The following is a 15,997-nucleotide window of genomic DNA, read 5'->3' as shown; positions in this document are numbered from 1 at the left end:
GACTCCAGGGAACCTCTGCAGCAACTGGAAATACTTAACAAAAGCATAAGACATGACTGATTTACTTATTTCAAACAATGCAAAAACATTTCATATGGATTTTCTAAACTCACAATACAACGTAACACAATTGTCGGAGTTGACTGTCTTCTCCCGCACTGCTAATCTTGATCTAAAGCTATAAAACGCATTGACTTTTAAAGCTATTGTTCAGACACATAAGTGATTATATAAAGCCTCAGAGATGGACAGGTTACACAAGGAGTCGATTAGAAGGTAAAGGTTGTTCTCAAACCATGGAAATGGCTTTGGTGCAGTGGACATACCTGAGCTGAGCCTTTAAGCAGATCAGCTGTACACACAGCCTATCCTCTCATCATCTCTATTATAAACTGGCTGTTTTTAATCCAAGGCCACTCCTGACGTCAGCACTTTTGGAGAGGAACCTGCACGCATTCCTGAGATGAGGAGGGATCCAGACGCAGGCTCATTACCCCTCCTCCACCTCCCCCTGCTCTGCACTCCGGCCAGGACAACAAGCAGAGCTCTCTGCAGACAGCCTGATGGATAGATCAATTTGAGCAAAGCTTTTTTTTTTTCTCTCTTTTCACTCCCACATTGCCAAAAAATGACACAGTGGCACATTTTATGAAACACAACCATGTGACTTTATTGTTGAGCAGCCAGAGAAGAGTGACCTAAACATGTGGAGGGAAAACACATTTAATATTTATGAGGTGCTTCTGCTGTGCTGACCCAGAAACCCCAGGTACAAACATGCTTAAATGTTAGTATGCGTGGACGTACAGTTTGTAATATATGGAAACGTGTGTACTCAAGACAGCTGTCTTGGCAAGAAGAGACATTTGTTCCACAAAAGAAATCATCCTTCCATTCTTCTCTAACAGTTTTTCTTTTTGATATATTGTAGCTGTACTCAACCATCTTTTGTTTTTTTTCTGTCTTCCACAAATCACTGAGGAGCAGTGGTGCATTTACTGTAAAACCTCTGCTGTTAAAATACAAACGTTCAAATACTGTGACTGCAATTCTCTTGAACATGGCCCAGACTGCTTTTAGGAACACGAACTTAAATCGTGCTCATTACAGGACATGTCAATATGAAATAATCATTAAATTTAAATCAGTAAAATCTGTGGCCATATTTGATTGTCTGAATTGAATCGTCTGAATTATACTGAAAATTATATTTGCAAACAAAAGGTCAGAACGCCTAAAAGTAATAATGGTTAGCATTTGAGATTATGTTAAAGAACTTAAAGCAGCTAAAGTATTGTTCAGTTGAAATCACTGAAACTAAAAACAGAAAAACACTTTAGTTCAATAAATTCCTCTAGTTTGAAATTAAAGCATTTGAAAGGTGTAACTGTCACTTTTGATTGATCAATCACTCCACGTGCAATTTGTATTGATTAATGAGTCAAGTGATATTACTTGATCATTTTTCATTAGTTAATCCTTCCATCCTTCCATCCAGGGCCGGGAGTTGATTACATGATTATCATTTAATCATATGCCTATGGAGATGATATTATATTGAACTGTGTCTGACATGAAAACAGTCAATAAAGTTCTTGCATTTGACTTAGTGAATGTTACGTCTGAATGTTTTATCTGACTTGAAAGTATTTAAAAGTCGTTGACAGAAAATAAAGAATCCCGCTCATTGTTATTGTTATTATATTATTATATTATATTCCTACATGTTCATGCAGTTAACTGTGGATTTGTTCCCCAAGAAAGTTTCAGGTGATAATTGAAGCTTATAAAAAGAATTTAGAAAATGAAAGATCGCCGTGTTTACTTTAGGTTTGGTTACATTATTACAGTGTGTGGAGAATGCATGGCAAGTCTATCATGATGAAAATGCCCTGCCATGTTCCCTGAAACTCATATGCAGGTCCTAGCCTCCATAAATTGTCCACATGTGCTGGCTGACACTGGGACTACTGGAAAATGTCACAGGTGTCAGAGGGGTTTTACTGTCACTGCTGTCAGGTCGGCTTTTCCATGACTTCCCAGAAATGCAATGGAAAGACTTTGCCATGAAAGAATGGAAAAAAAAAAACTGCTCCAGACCCTTTTTCTGATGGTTGGTTGGTGGGTTGGAAATCACTGCATCGCACAAAGAAATCTCTTATATGCTCCAAAATATTGGTCGTATGAAACACAGCCGTTGCAGACAATGGCTGTGCACTAATGAGGGAAAAAGTGAAAGCATGCTTTTAATATCTGCAGCACGTGCCTAATGTCACAAATCTGTCATCTCGAGGAGCCTGGTTTCAATGCAGATGTGAACTGGTTGAACCACTCACAGCTTGGGTAAGTAAACACGTCACAGAATGTGAATGAAATGATGATGCCACAGAGTGAAAAAACAGACCCACACTTAGTCATACATGCCTGTGCTGGATAAACTATCCAGACACTACCTGTGAGATCTCTGCTAAGGTTATTTGGGAAGATGAGACCATTGTTTGACGTCAGAGTCCCTGTGAAGCAGAGATAGTGTCCTTAGCAACAGCTGAAAACAACAGATCACAAATACAGTTTTTTAGAGCTGCGCAGCCAAGGACCTGATCCCAGTATTGGTACAAGAATAACACATTCTTGGAAATTACTTGAAATAGCTCAGTTGTGAGTCATCAGTTTGATCCCTTCACCCCCCACCCTACCCCCTAGCACTGGAAACCTCTGCTGATCAGAAAAATGCTAACAGCTTCCACTCGAGGGAATTAGACTTTTTGTTTGTTTGTTTGTTTGTTTGTGTCCTTTAATTTTGTTTTGGATTGCTCCGAGACCATTTTCTGTAACTAGAATAAAAGCTAACTGCCTGTGACTTCATGGTCAACTCACTCTCTGTTGCTGCACAGAAAAGAAAGGATCAGGAAAAAATACCAGACTTAAAAGAACCTTCCAACAACCATGAAACATTAAAAAAACATTTTATATCTTTCTTTTTATACCATTGTTTTGTATTTATATTGTTACCCATGCCAGAAGGTGAGGATTTACAAAGAAGAATTTACAAAACAATATTTCTAAGTCGTTAAATTTGAAGCAAGGTGCATTTTTGCAGTCTGGAAGTGAAGCTACAAAGTCGAAAAGTTAACACTGATTGTAAATTATGTAGTAAAACAAGTTCATTTTGAAAGAGCAATGGCCAATGGGGAAACTCCAACCCTCACCTCACCAATGGTATTACTTCATAGTCAGTGAGTCATGTGACGACGCTCCATGGGCATTCCTCTGCCTGCAGGAGCCTGGTGGGAGGAGTTTGTTTTTCAGATTTTCTCACCTGTTGTGCACGGCTGCAGAATATATACGCTGGTGGCATTCAGCCCGTCTCCCACCCCCCCCCCCCCCCCATGGATTCTGCAGCATTTGGTGTTGTTTGTAATTTTATTTCTACACTTACATTTTCTTTTCATGTCTTTAAATAAACGTATATTTTATTTTAAACTCGTATTTCTCTACCTTTTCCAGCCTTGAGCCAGGTTGTAACGACAAAGGTAACAGCTGCTTTTAAAGAACTGGAGCCCATAATGACTGCGTAAATTAATAATAACACTTTTTCTATTCTTTGGAATGTGAGGAGATAAGGCTCGCAGAGTCAGTGACTTTTTTAAAGCACTTCTTAAAACCCACTTTTATAGACTTGCTTTCATGTGATACTGTGATTTTTATCGGTTTCTTATTTTACTTGTTCACTTATCGTTATTGTCATTTTACTGCTTTTTTGTTTTCAAGTTTTATTTGACTTTATTTGCTCTGTTGTCAAAGCACTTTGTAAAAAAATAAAGTTTATTATATATCATTGTTATTCTAAGAACACATTTGATCAACCGATGATCATTCCAGCTCATTACATCAAATGTGTTATCTGTCAATCATTTCTATCAATGACATTATCTCAGTAATCTCTCTAAGATGACCAGAAAGGTTATAAATAAATCAAACAATTTAGCCAGATAATCTATTCTTGTGCTTTTTTGTGATCTAAAGGTTCTACTGTGTCCTGAGGATTTAAATACTTCACAAAACCAGTTTCATTGCCGCTGTTGTGAAAACTATTAAAATGAGAATTTTCTGATTTACCACCTACACACACAAAACCTACTGTAGCTGGTTAGGGCAAGCTAATCAAAATCACAAGGAATATATGAGTCACTGCCACCTGAAGAGCATCCCTCAGGGGAAACAATGATTCACATTCAGTTGTGTTTAGGTGCATTGTTTGTGTGAAAGGAGGCCCAGATGCTGAAACAGAGCAAGTGGCCTGATCCCAGAGAGGATAGAATTTACTGGTGTTTTCACATGTGCAGATTGCTTTAAAGGACATGAAGAGGAACAGTGAAAGTTTTATTTTTCTCTTTAGCCTACAGCCTTTCCCTTTCATCTTACGTAACTTTTATGTTATTTGCGACCTACTCATACCCTTGGAAACTTTCCTCTTGCAACCGGTTTTAGCAGGAATCGGGACTGGATGGAAGTTTTCATTTCCTTTCTATTTTATTTTAGGTACTTAATTTAATTTTGAATCTGAAGACACAGCTGCTGGCAAGCAAATTAAAAACGATCAATGTCGTCCTCTAGTTACAGAATTAGTTAGTCCAATGCTACAAAACCAATTTCAACTTGCCAAAAAGACAAAATAAATGTCATTGCTTTTTTCCATTTTGCATAACAAGGATGTGTCAGACTACATAAGATTTATGGTCACATGGGTAGACATGTGCCAGCTATCTGCTATAGTAAAAATGTGTTATTCATTATGTCCAGAATATTCTGTTGTTTTAACTATTTAAACTTACTAAAAATAGTTTTACTTGTCAAAGTCAAATAAAAGTTGTGCATGAGTACGCCCGTCCACTTTTATGTGCTTGGTCTTTGTCCAGTAAATTTAGTTACACAACACGTGTTCTCAAAACTGAAACAGTTTTTGTCAGTGCAGTTGTTTTACATAGTATTAAGTATGTTTTAAATATCCCAACAATGGGAAATGTTCCGACATCTTACTCAACCCTTTTTAGAAATCACAGTATGTTTTGGAGGAAAAGTAATTGCAACCAGATTATGTTTTTTACTTTTTTAATGAAGATATGTTGTTAATTTATATATTTGGAAAGTCATTGACAATATGGATGTTATTAGTAAAGGGTTTACAGACAATGTATTTGTTATTTGCCAATGTCTCAAATCTTGCCACACAATATCCATCGTAATGACTCGAGCATTACTTCACTTTTTATAGCTCCATTTAGAATCTCACTGTACTGTAGAGAAAAGTACTTTCCTTGTGTGCAAATGGTTTACATCCTCAGTGAAGAACCCAGGTTCATCATGAGATCAGACTCTCGCCTGGGTGACCCAACCAGTGGTGATCAGGTCACAACTAGTGACCAGGTAGTGCGTAACAACATCATCCCTCTTTAATTAGAGGCAACAGAATCCTTTACAGTAAAATGTTTCTCTGGACTCTTCCTCCTTTCAGCCTACAGATCCCTGACCTGGTGCAGAGGTTGGTCTGCAAGGGAAGCTTCTGCAGCTCACTTCAGCTTCCTGACAATGGGCCTTCTGTAGGTACTAGTGTTATGCATTGCAATGTTCACTCCGTCTTCAAGCAGCTAATCTTGCAAAAAAATATTTTTGCTGCAAATAGGTCACGTCATCAGTGGAGCAAATCTCAAAGGAAAGTTCGTAACATCTTGTGGAATCCATCTCACTGACAAGTGAGGCTGGTTGGAGTGGAAAGAGGATGGGCTTTATTTCTTGTGAAATACCAGATATGAAACCTCAGAAACTCATGATATGAATGGGATAATTGAGGAGGACAGAACTCACACAAACAACGCACGCTCACACAGAAAGGTCATGGCAAAGGGTCACACGCAGACATAACTTCATTTTAAATGGACAAATGCCAGAATTATATCTTCTAAATTACACAACGCTGAGGGTCCCGTCAGCTCTATTAGTGTTTTGGTTTTTACAGCCACAGTTATACTGTTTTTTATCAGTCTGACAGCTCTCAAAAGTGTTGTTGCCAAACAAAAAAATCACTTCCTGGGCCAACAACTAACAGCTTACAGCTCAAGTTAATGACTTGTGGAGTATTAAAGCTATAGAGACAGATTCAATCAGGCGTCCAGATGACTTCATGTATAGATTCCAACCAATATAAGGTGAACTCGTATATATATCTCAAGCCACTCCTGTAATTGAGCCTCTGGCTGCTTAGTTTTAATTGTCCTGTTTTGAGTGAGACTGTTTAAACAGTCAGTGATAACAGTATAGATTTTGGCAAAAGTCTAAGTTCTCTAAGGCAACCAGGATGAATGGAGGAGGAAGACCAGGATCAGTTACCTTTAAGCAGACTCCTTAATGTCTCTACCACCTGTATGAATAATCTGCAGCTGTACAGTGCATTACACAAAAATATAAAAAACATTAAGACAAACATGAGAGTTCAGAGTGCACCGACTTACTACAGCTCAGGCCTGTCATATAACTCCAGGTCAGCTTGTTTCCTGGGGACTCTCTTGTCAAAAGGACGTTTAAATAACATTCATCTTTGCTGAGGTCAACCTTGATCTGTCTCTGATTCAGTAAAGACCATCTGCATCTTGCAAGCGCTTTTCTACTCCATTGTGTTGCCTGCAGGGCTCTGCAGACCACAGGCTGCATCTCCTCACTCCCGCCCACAGAGATCCACTCTATAGTGTCCGTTTAGAAGCAATAATGCACTGCACTGCTAGGATACAGAGTGCTGAGCAATAAAACCACTCTTTATGAATGTCCGCTCTGCTCTTTAATGTAAGTGATACTCCAGAACAGGTTGGGGGTGGCTTTACTGGAAAAGACTTCCTTTACACAGTGGATAAACGGTTCCATACTGGGTCAGCGGGGTTTAGATGCACACGATAGCACATATGGCAGGAGCTTATTGTTTAATAAAGTTGATGATGATGAATGATTTAATGCTTTATAGAGTTCCTATGGACTATAAGTTACACTAAAGATATGTTTATAGGATATATATATGTGTGATATATAAGCACCTGCTCAGAAAACACCAAAAGTCAGATTATGTTTCAATCCTTTATCAGTAACGGTGAAGCCATTTGGACAGAACTTTCCACTCCAAGTCACACATCAGTTCATTTAATCTCTCTTACAATCTGTAATGTGACGATAACAGCCTGATCGTCAGGTGTGTGTAATATCCTCCCCTGTGTGTCATTTAAATTTTTGGTTTACTCACCTCTCCTCACATCTTTCCCTTTCTTACGTTTCCCGCCAGTGTGACTGTGCGTCCTGTCCTGATCTGTTTCACCTGTTCCTCATTATCCTCCCATCCCTGGTGTACGTCGTCTGTAGCTGTGTCCCGATTCAGGGGCCGCCTCCTCCAGAGGACACGGTCTACAGGGCCCGCAAAGACCCCCTCCTTCACCCGTGATGGCTCAAATAAAAATAGACTGGTCCGGTCTACAGAGGACTATGATCAACATCAACCAGCTTGACCTGCCCTCCTGGCAACAGAGCTGTATTTAGACATGACAAAAAGTTTGCCTCTTGGTTTTTTAAAATGTCCTCTTTGAAAAACAGCTTTTGATCCTACACTACATCTGTCTATCACTTTGCTTTGCTGAAATATCGCAGCAACTATTGGTTTATTATAATTTGGTCCCATGACACTCATGGTCCCCACAGGATGAACCATGCCCACTTTGGTGATGCCTAACTCTCCACCTAAAAACCATCATTAGGTTGTTGCCTGTGAAGGTTCCAGTCATCCAGGTCCTCATATACCTCAGGATAAATCTAACCTCTCTGTGATCTTTGGTATCATAAAGATTTAAAATAATTAGATAGACAAGTCTCACAAGTTAACCTCTCACCATAGCTGAGACTGGATACACATGAACCCTTGCAAAGCTTTTGCTAAAGTTGACTCTTGCCTGCAGAACCATTCTTATGTGGAGAGGCTCTGGTGTCTGTGTCTGGTGACACTTTTGCAAATGAACACCCAGAGTCGTCAAAACAGAGCATCGCTTCAAAGCAGAATGTTCAGCATTAGCCCGCTGACTATATCCAGGCTTCTGGAACAGTTACTGACACGTAGTGATGTTATTCTGCAGTAAGCAGCCAGTGGAAGCTTTGCAGTGCTCTAACGGTGATGCTTTGTCTGTGTGAGCCCTGTCTATGTAGAGGCTGAAGTGAATAAGCAGGCAAGCAAGAAGAGACTGAGCTCATAACCTGATGATAAGAGACCATATAAGGCAGCAGTCAGAGGAAAGATGCTGCAGGGAAACCCTGCCAGTAAGCAAGGAAAAGCACGACCCTCCCAAACACTCACACACACTTTTTTCCTAGAAAGTTGATGACACTACGGAGATAAGCAGGTTTAAGTCCCGCCAACTAAACTGTACAGAGTGACAGCAGAACACTTGCCAAGTAAAGGATCCCTTAAGAGTCACATGAGTAATATATCAAGCTTACGTAACCACCTATTTGTAGTATGCAAGCCCCTAGGAGTACTATTAGACTTATCTTACTCTACAATGCTAGAACCTCACTGTAATGTTCCAAAGATATCTGACATTTAAGATTCTTAAATTGCCAAACATCTGCAGAACAGAGACACGATGCAGCTGTGGTGGTATACAGTGTGTAAACTGAGGCTGAAAGAGTCCGCAGGCCCGACACTTATTACATTAGAGTCTGTTTTCAAGTTTCTTGGGGAAGTTTGGTGTTGAACTATAGGCAACATGTTTATATATCATCCTATATGACAAAACAATCATCATTCATAATCCTCATTTGTCTACATTGTGTTTATGTGTAGAAAATGGTCATAGTGTAAAAATAAACAGCAGCAAATGTGACTGATAAATATGGGAATAGATGATATTTTGACATCACAAGATTTCACAAGAAGTTAAATTATATTTTTGTAATATTAATATTATTATTATTATTATTATTATTTGAAAGTCTTGTGACGAAGCAGTACCAGATCTCTGCAAACCTGTTGAAAGTTGTGAAAATAGAATGCAAGTTTTGATAAACCAGAATGAACTGTGTGAAGCTGCTCTAAATAATATTTCTAGTTATTAGCTTCACACACTCACACTGTACTAAAGTCAAGCTTCTGTGTTACTAACATTCATGGAGCATTTTAACCACCATACTAATACAGCACTAGGTGTGAACTCACTTTGCTCTGAAATGCATCACATCATCTCTTCACATCCGGTGACTGAGGAGGTCACTGAAGTTCACCGAACCCACTGTCATGTTCATGAAACCAGGATGGAGCATCATCCTGCTGGAGGTTTCCATGAGAAGATGATAAACTGTGGCTGTAAAGAGAAGAACACGGTCGGCAGCAATACTCTGTGACATTCAAACCATGATTGATTGATACTAAGGTCCCAGAGTGATTCACGAAGACATCCCTGACACCAGCAGCAGCCTGGACTGTTGACACAAGGCTGGTCGGCTCCATGGATTCATGTTGTTGACTCCAGATTGTGACTTCACCATCTGAAAACCTCATGAGAAATCCACTTTCATATCAGAGCAGACAGCGTTTTTCAGGCTTCGACTGTCCAGTGTTGTTGTTGAGTCTGTGTCACTGCAGCTTCACATTTCTGCTCACGGTGACAGGAGCCTGTTGTGGTCTCTGTTGTTGGAGATCATCCGCTTCAATGTCGGATGCCTTGTTTATTCTGAGAAGCTTTTCTAAACACTGCAGTTGCAAGAGTAGTTATCTGAGCTACTGCAGCTTTTCACTCAGCTCCAACCGGTCTGACCGTTTTCCTCTGACCTCTCTCATCAACACAAAACTGCTGCTCACTGTACGTGTCTTTGTTTTTGTCTTTATCTACAGTACAATCTCTAGTTTGATATGTCTCTATGTGTGATAATCCCAGGAGTTCAGCCGTTTCACAAATACTCCCCTGGCACCAACAATCACGTGACAGTAAAAAATGAATGTTTTCCTCCCTGGCTCCTGAGCTGTGTCTGCATGGTGTTATGTATTACACTGCTTAAAGGCACATTCAATAAAACAAAGTGACATACAATGGTCTCTATGAAAGCTTGAGGGTATACATTACACACTTCTGTCATCTAATCTCTCCTGTGACTTCACACTGCAGCGTCCTGCTGAGGTCTAAGTGCTCCTCTCTGCAAGTCTTATGTAAAAGCACTGAAACACATGGAACTATTTCTGCCTGATGGTACGGGTCAGTTTCAATTCAGTCGTCTCAGACTCATTCTTTTGAAATAGTGTCAGTGTCACATAAGTAAAAGCAGACATGCTTGCCACCGCATCATAAAGCAAGCTGCTGTTTTAACAGCTTTACCCTGTGTATGGGAAACAATCCTCCTTTCACAGAAATATGATTGGGGCAGGAAGTCGGCTTCCCAGGACTTATAGAAGTCAAGGCTGACATGACGTGTACAGTGACCACGACATGCGTTAAAGTTAAAGGTTTCATTATGTAACTGACTGGAAGGCTCGCTGATACTGTTGGAAAATGTAATCCTGGCCTAAGGAAAGACGGGAGGTCAGATAAACCGTGGCTGAAACAGATTTTAGATTTAAAAACTGGAACAACTTCATATAAATACATTTGACTGGTAATTGAAAGCTTTTAATATCACAAATGTGAGCCATTTGTTCTCCCAGCACACACAAACGCTCCGCAAGTCCATATTCTTCAGTGTGCGGTGAACAGGAGAAACTGGGTATGTGAGCAGTAGAAAGAGCTCACACTGAAAAAACGTTTTCACACATGAACTCTGCAACAATTGGGTGCAGACTATTTCATGTGTCTGCCTCTAACACACAAACGACACAGCAGGAGATTCTCCGTTCATGCGATTTCACAGCAACACAGAAATCGTAAACAATTTTTTTTAATGTCTTTTTTTCTCTCGCTGTGAATCCTGCAGACGACCCGTTCTCACACTCAGATCTCTGGGTTTTCACATCTCAGGAGAATGTCAGGAGATTTTCCAGAGTTCAGAGTATTTCTGACAGCAGCTGAAGAGTGCAGCCAACAGAGACACAAAGTGAAGGAGGAACTCACCCAAACAGGAACTCTGTAACTCTGTCACTGTACGAGAACACAGTGAAACCCCAGATTACATTCAGTGACTATGGTTTTCAACTCTTTGCTTTATTAAGATAAAGATTTGATGACGATTAAAGTCCACACAAGTTTGTTGCTGCAGCTGTGATCAGAGATACATGGTTTTAGCATGAATTCAAATGTTAAACTGTGCGTGTGTGTGTGTGTGTGTGCTTCATTTATCGTGAAGAAACTTTAAGGGAAATGTTATTGAAAATCATTCTGAGGGAAATTGAACATCTGCAGTGAACGTGACACACGAGTGTTCTGATGTCGGAGGTGCTGGAAGTTAAACTTGTCCCAGATATGTGGAGCATTAGATTTTATGCTCCACATATTTGGAACAAGCTCGATGAGAACCGCAGGTCTGGTGCATCTCTAGCTCTTTTACACCGATGCTGTTTGTCACAACCTTTTATCATATTAAATCTTGTATTTATCATTTTATGTCTTTTTTATATTTGTCTTGTGTCTCTTCCATTTTATCGTGATGCTTTTAATATCTCACGTAAAGCACTCTGAATTGTGCTGCTGCTGTTGGAATGTGCCGTACAAATACGGCCATCAAACAGTTCTCCAAACAGTTCAAATATGGGTCTCCAGTGGCAGCAGAACGCCTGAATGCCTGAAGGGGAATCTGTGTGGATATTAGTCAGTGACAGTAATAACTACAGGGTGGAGCCGCATGCAGGGTATAAACCATTGGTTAATGCGTACAAGCCCTCTGTACAGCCCTCTCACATGTTTACCTCCTCATCCTCCTGCAACACTGAGGAACGTCACGTGATTCTGAGGAATTTACACTGGAATGAAGGCTGGATGTTCCGTGTCTGGCCAAAAAGGAAGCTTTTCCAAAACCAGAGAACAGAATAAATTCTGAGCCGTAGTGGAAAGAATCAGACATCAAGTGAAGTGCTGAGAGGCTCATTAGAAATGGATGGAAACTGACATAATGTTGTAGGCGGACGAAGTGATTTTCGTGTTGCTGCTACGAGCAGGTGTCTGGTATCACGGACAGACACAAACCGAGCTGTGGAAAAGGGAGGAACGCTGGTCAATAATTTCAGATGGCTGTCATCACCATGCCTGAGTCTAGGAAAAATAAAGGAACAAATGTTTGCGCTTTTGGCGTGACTGGTGAGGTCAGCTGCATGAATGGCCTGTAACATTACCCAGGTCCTGGGGTCACTTCTGAAACACAGAGTTCTGAATGTCTCACTATTGTTTTCTGTGGATAGAAAAAAAACCTAATGAAGCTGGCAAGGATGTGATTTGTGGAATATTCCGTTGAATCCAACCTCTTCCATTGATTAGGAATGTATGACGTGTATTAGTCATGCAGTGTGTTTTATTTTTCCTGGCAGGAAGGCTCTCCACAGCATTATCACTCTCCTCACAAGCCGCTGTATCCGGTTTGACTAAAATCCCCCTCCGGCCACGCACGTCCAACAGATAAGTCCAAAATGTAAACAAGTCATAAATGCATCTGTGGTAAAAGACTCTCAGTCTTTTGGCTCTGCTATGAAAGTTTACAAGAAACAAAGTGAGAGCCCAGCGTTATGCAATGGGGCTGTAATCACTGCAATGCATGCTGGGTGAAGTGGGGGTGATGATGACGATCCAGCGGTTGTGCGTCGTAGTTTTCATCCACCTGCACCTTTATCTTATTCTTTTATAAGTAAATGAGCTGCAGCTGTTATTATAATATTCTGTATATTTCTTTATTATTAAAAAAACATGTTTTCTAAATTTAAAGCAATTGTCCTCATCTTGGAAAAGACGAGTTTGTAGCACGGCGATGAATTTTCTCAGATGGATCTACTATCAACCAGAGGCCAAAAGCAACAACATCCTGGCTCTGCCTGATGGAACAGATTAACTTCAGCTTGCCCATCATCATCCCCAAAACACAATGTCACCAATCTGTGTCTTTTTCATCAAACATTTCCAGGAATATTTATAACAGTAAGTTATGAAACAGATTTATGCAACACACATGTTCGTGATGTTCCCTCAATAAAGATTCCCCCCCTATGTTTCGCTGTGAGATGAACGTCACTTTGATACATTCGTAATATGTGGATTCAACGGTCAGTTCGATCGTGTTGAAGCAACATTCTGTAAATATTCACTTTTTTCCAACACACACGACTGAAAATAAAAAGCCCCGGTTTCCTAAACTAAACAATCCGACGGACGTTACCGCTGTGGTAACAGATCAGAGCCATAATATTCACAAAGACCTTCACTGTTTGTTATTTTGTGTAGAGTATTCACATTATTTACACAATTTTCATTGTTTACATCAGTGCAGTCGGTTCTAAACCTGCCTGTTTCTAATGTTCTGTTCTCTTGTCCCGTGTTTAAGCTCAGAAGCGACTTCAGACTTATTCCTTGTCATTAGTGAGAGAGTGAGAGCTTTTTATAAACAGTCTATGGCGTGGCATGAAGTTAAACAACAATGTACACTCCGCTTGGTTTATCTGCGTGTTTTTCATAAAATCTTTATTAATGTAAACTGTAAAATCGTTTTTCAAACATTGCACGTTGACTATTTCGGAGATCCGTTAAGCAAGTGACACAATCTTCAGAACCCAAGTTCACACTGTGGGTCAATTCAAGAAAAATACAATAGTTAGCTTTGGCAACCGCAGTCTTCAAATCAAGGAGAGAAGTTATATTTCATAATGTAATAAAACAAGAAAATCAAAGGAAGAAGAAACAGATGTATTCCTCAGAGCGGCACATGATTAGAAAACATATTACGTGTTGGCTCAGCCTTTGTTTTCCTGGAGAGACGGTGGAGCCACTGAACTGAGGAGCAGTTGGGTGCTGTGAACCACTGAGCTCTTTATGGTGCAAATGTCTGGAGTTTAAATTAAAGTTTTTTTATATCCTACAAGTTCACCCCAGTTCAAAACTGTCCATTGGTGGATAGTGACTGAATGAGGAAGCTGTGACACATGGAACAAACTGACATTAAACAAATACTGTGCATCACATTCCATTAGCTGTTAACGACTGGTCCTTCCTTCATAGAGAAACAGTTTCTGTAAATAAAACTGAAATCCTGTGAGGAGCTTCAAAAAGGACTTTCACATTTTTTTCACATCACGAGAAAATGAAACCGTGTTTATTTTTTTTTGTAAATGTTTTAAATATCAAAGATCTATCATTTAGAAAAGTATTGTGCAGCAGCTCCATTGGCAGCAGTTACAGTTTGAGTCTTCCTGGGTGAGTCTCTACAAACTCTCTACACCTGCAGTCGGACAGTTCATCTCGTTATTCCTGGCAGGTCCTCTCCACTTCTCTCAGATCGGATTACAAACGTGTGTGTGTGTGAGCTGCCATCTTCAGCTCTCTGCACAGATGTTCTACAGGGTTTCAACCTGGGCTTTGGCCGGGCCACTCGAGGACAGTCAGGGACTTGTACTGCAGCCAAATCAATACCGAATGAAGTCGAATGGCGCCCGCTGTGGGTTGTCAGTGATCAATTCTCAGTGATCGGCTGTAGGCACAGGCGGCAAAGGGCCTCAACAGACTGTATTGGTCTCTTTCGGTGCAGTTTTACCAGGGAGCAGTGCATATGTTTGAATATCACTGAATAATGGCCTAGTAGCCTAAAGATCATTTAATCATTCTACCTAATGCACCACAGTAACCTTAACTCACAGTACTTTTCACTGTTTTTGTTTACTTTTTTCTGAGTACAGGTAATTTTACTTCTACTAAATGTCTTTTAACCAGCATTCTTTCCAATCCAGCTTCTCATTAAACCCATAATGGAGCTGTCTATAAAGTACAGATACCAGATACCACATACTTATAAAACACTTGAAAGGAGGAGAAATGGTCCAGAAGACAGCTCTGGTACTAATTACTAGTGTATGGCCAGCTTCCACCTGATACCCAGTATTATATAAAAAGAAGAGGTGAATACTTCATCATGAAGGGTGAGAAACTCATTTAATACCTAATACCTTAAGAATTCACTTTGGCTAAAAGTTCTATTCTCCCCAGATAATGAACTTCACTACATCTTCCAGAAGAAAAGAGACGGCAGACAGATCCTGACCACAGCGCTCTCGTCTCCACAAGAGGCTCATGACATACGTGTGAAGTTCCACACTAACTCTCCTGGTGGGCACTGCGGAGCGGAAAAAACTCACAATGCCATAATAGCTGTTTTTTACTGGCCTGGCATAGAACAAGATATCACAAGGTTGTGTGCTTCATCAGTAACACCATCGTCTTTCACTGACGTTTGAGAGGAAGGCCTTTGAGACCATATCTGTAGGTTTTACAATATGAATCAAGCAAATGTATGAAGGTTTGTTGGCTCTAAATGTAAAATAATAATACTGATAACAGTAATGCCCTGAGCAGGTGGCTGAGACGTCTTACACCATGAATGCACCAGGATGCACCGGGACAATAACTTCTGTTGATCTCATTGTAAAATACCACAACAAATATTTGCTTCATGGTGGACATTGAAGAAAGTGTCTTGATGTTGTCCTGGATTTCTTCCATGAGTGTGGTGCCCTCAGAGGACTCGCAAAAGAGTAAATAAGGTTTGTACAACATTAGTCTCGGCCTATTAAGTGTAACACATTAATAGGAACAGTATGTCTGGAACCACAGTGTGTGTGTGTGTGTGTGTGTGTTTAATCTGCCTCACAGTTCGATTTTTGGATTATCAGAACATCTGGGGATGAAACAAAACCTCTGCTCGGTTTACTACCTTCAGACAAATGGTCTCGTGGAGGGGCTGAACTGCACCATCCAAAAGTGTGAATACATTCTCTAATATTCAAAATGCTCCTTATAAA

The sequence above is a fragment of the Paralichthys olivaceus genome, chromosome 11 (assembly GCF_024713975.1).
Source record: "Paralichthys olivaceus isolate ysfri-2021 chromosome 11, ASM2471397v2, whole genome shotgun sequence".
NCBI classification, from domain to species: Eukaryota; Metazoa; Chordata; class Actinopteri; order Pleuronectiformes; family Paralichthyidae; genus Paralichthys; species Paralichthys olivaceus.
This window is presented reverse-complemented; position numbering follows the sequence as displayed.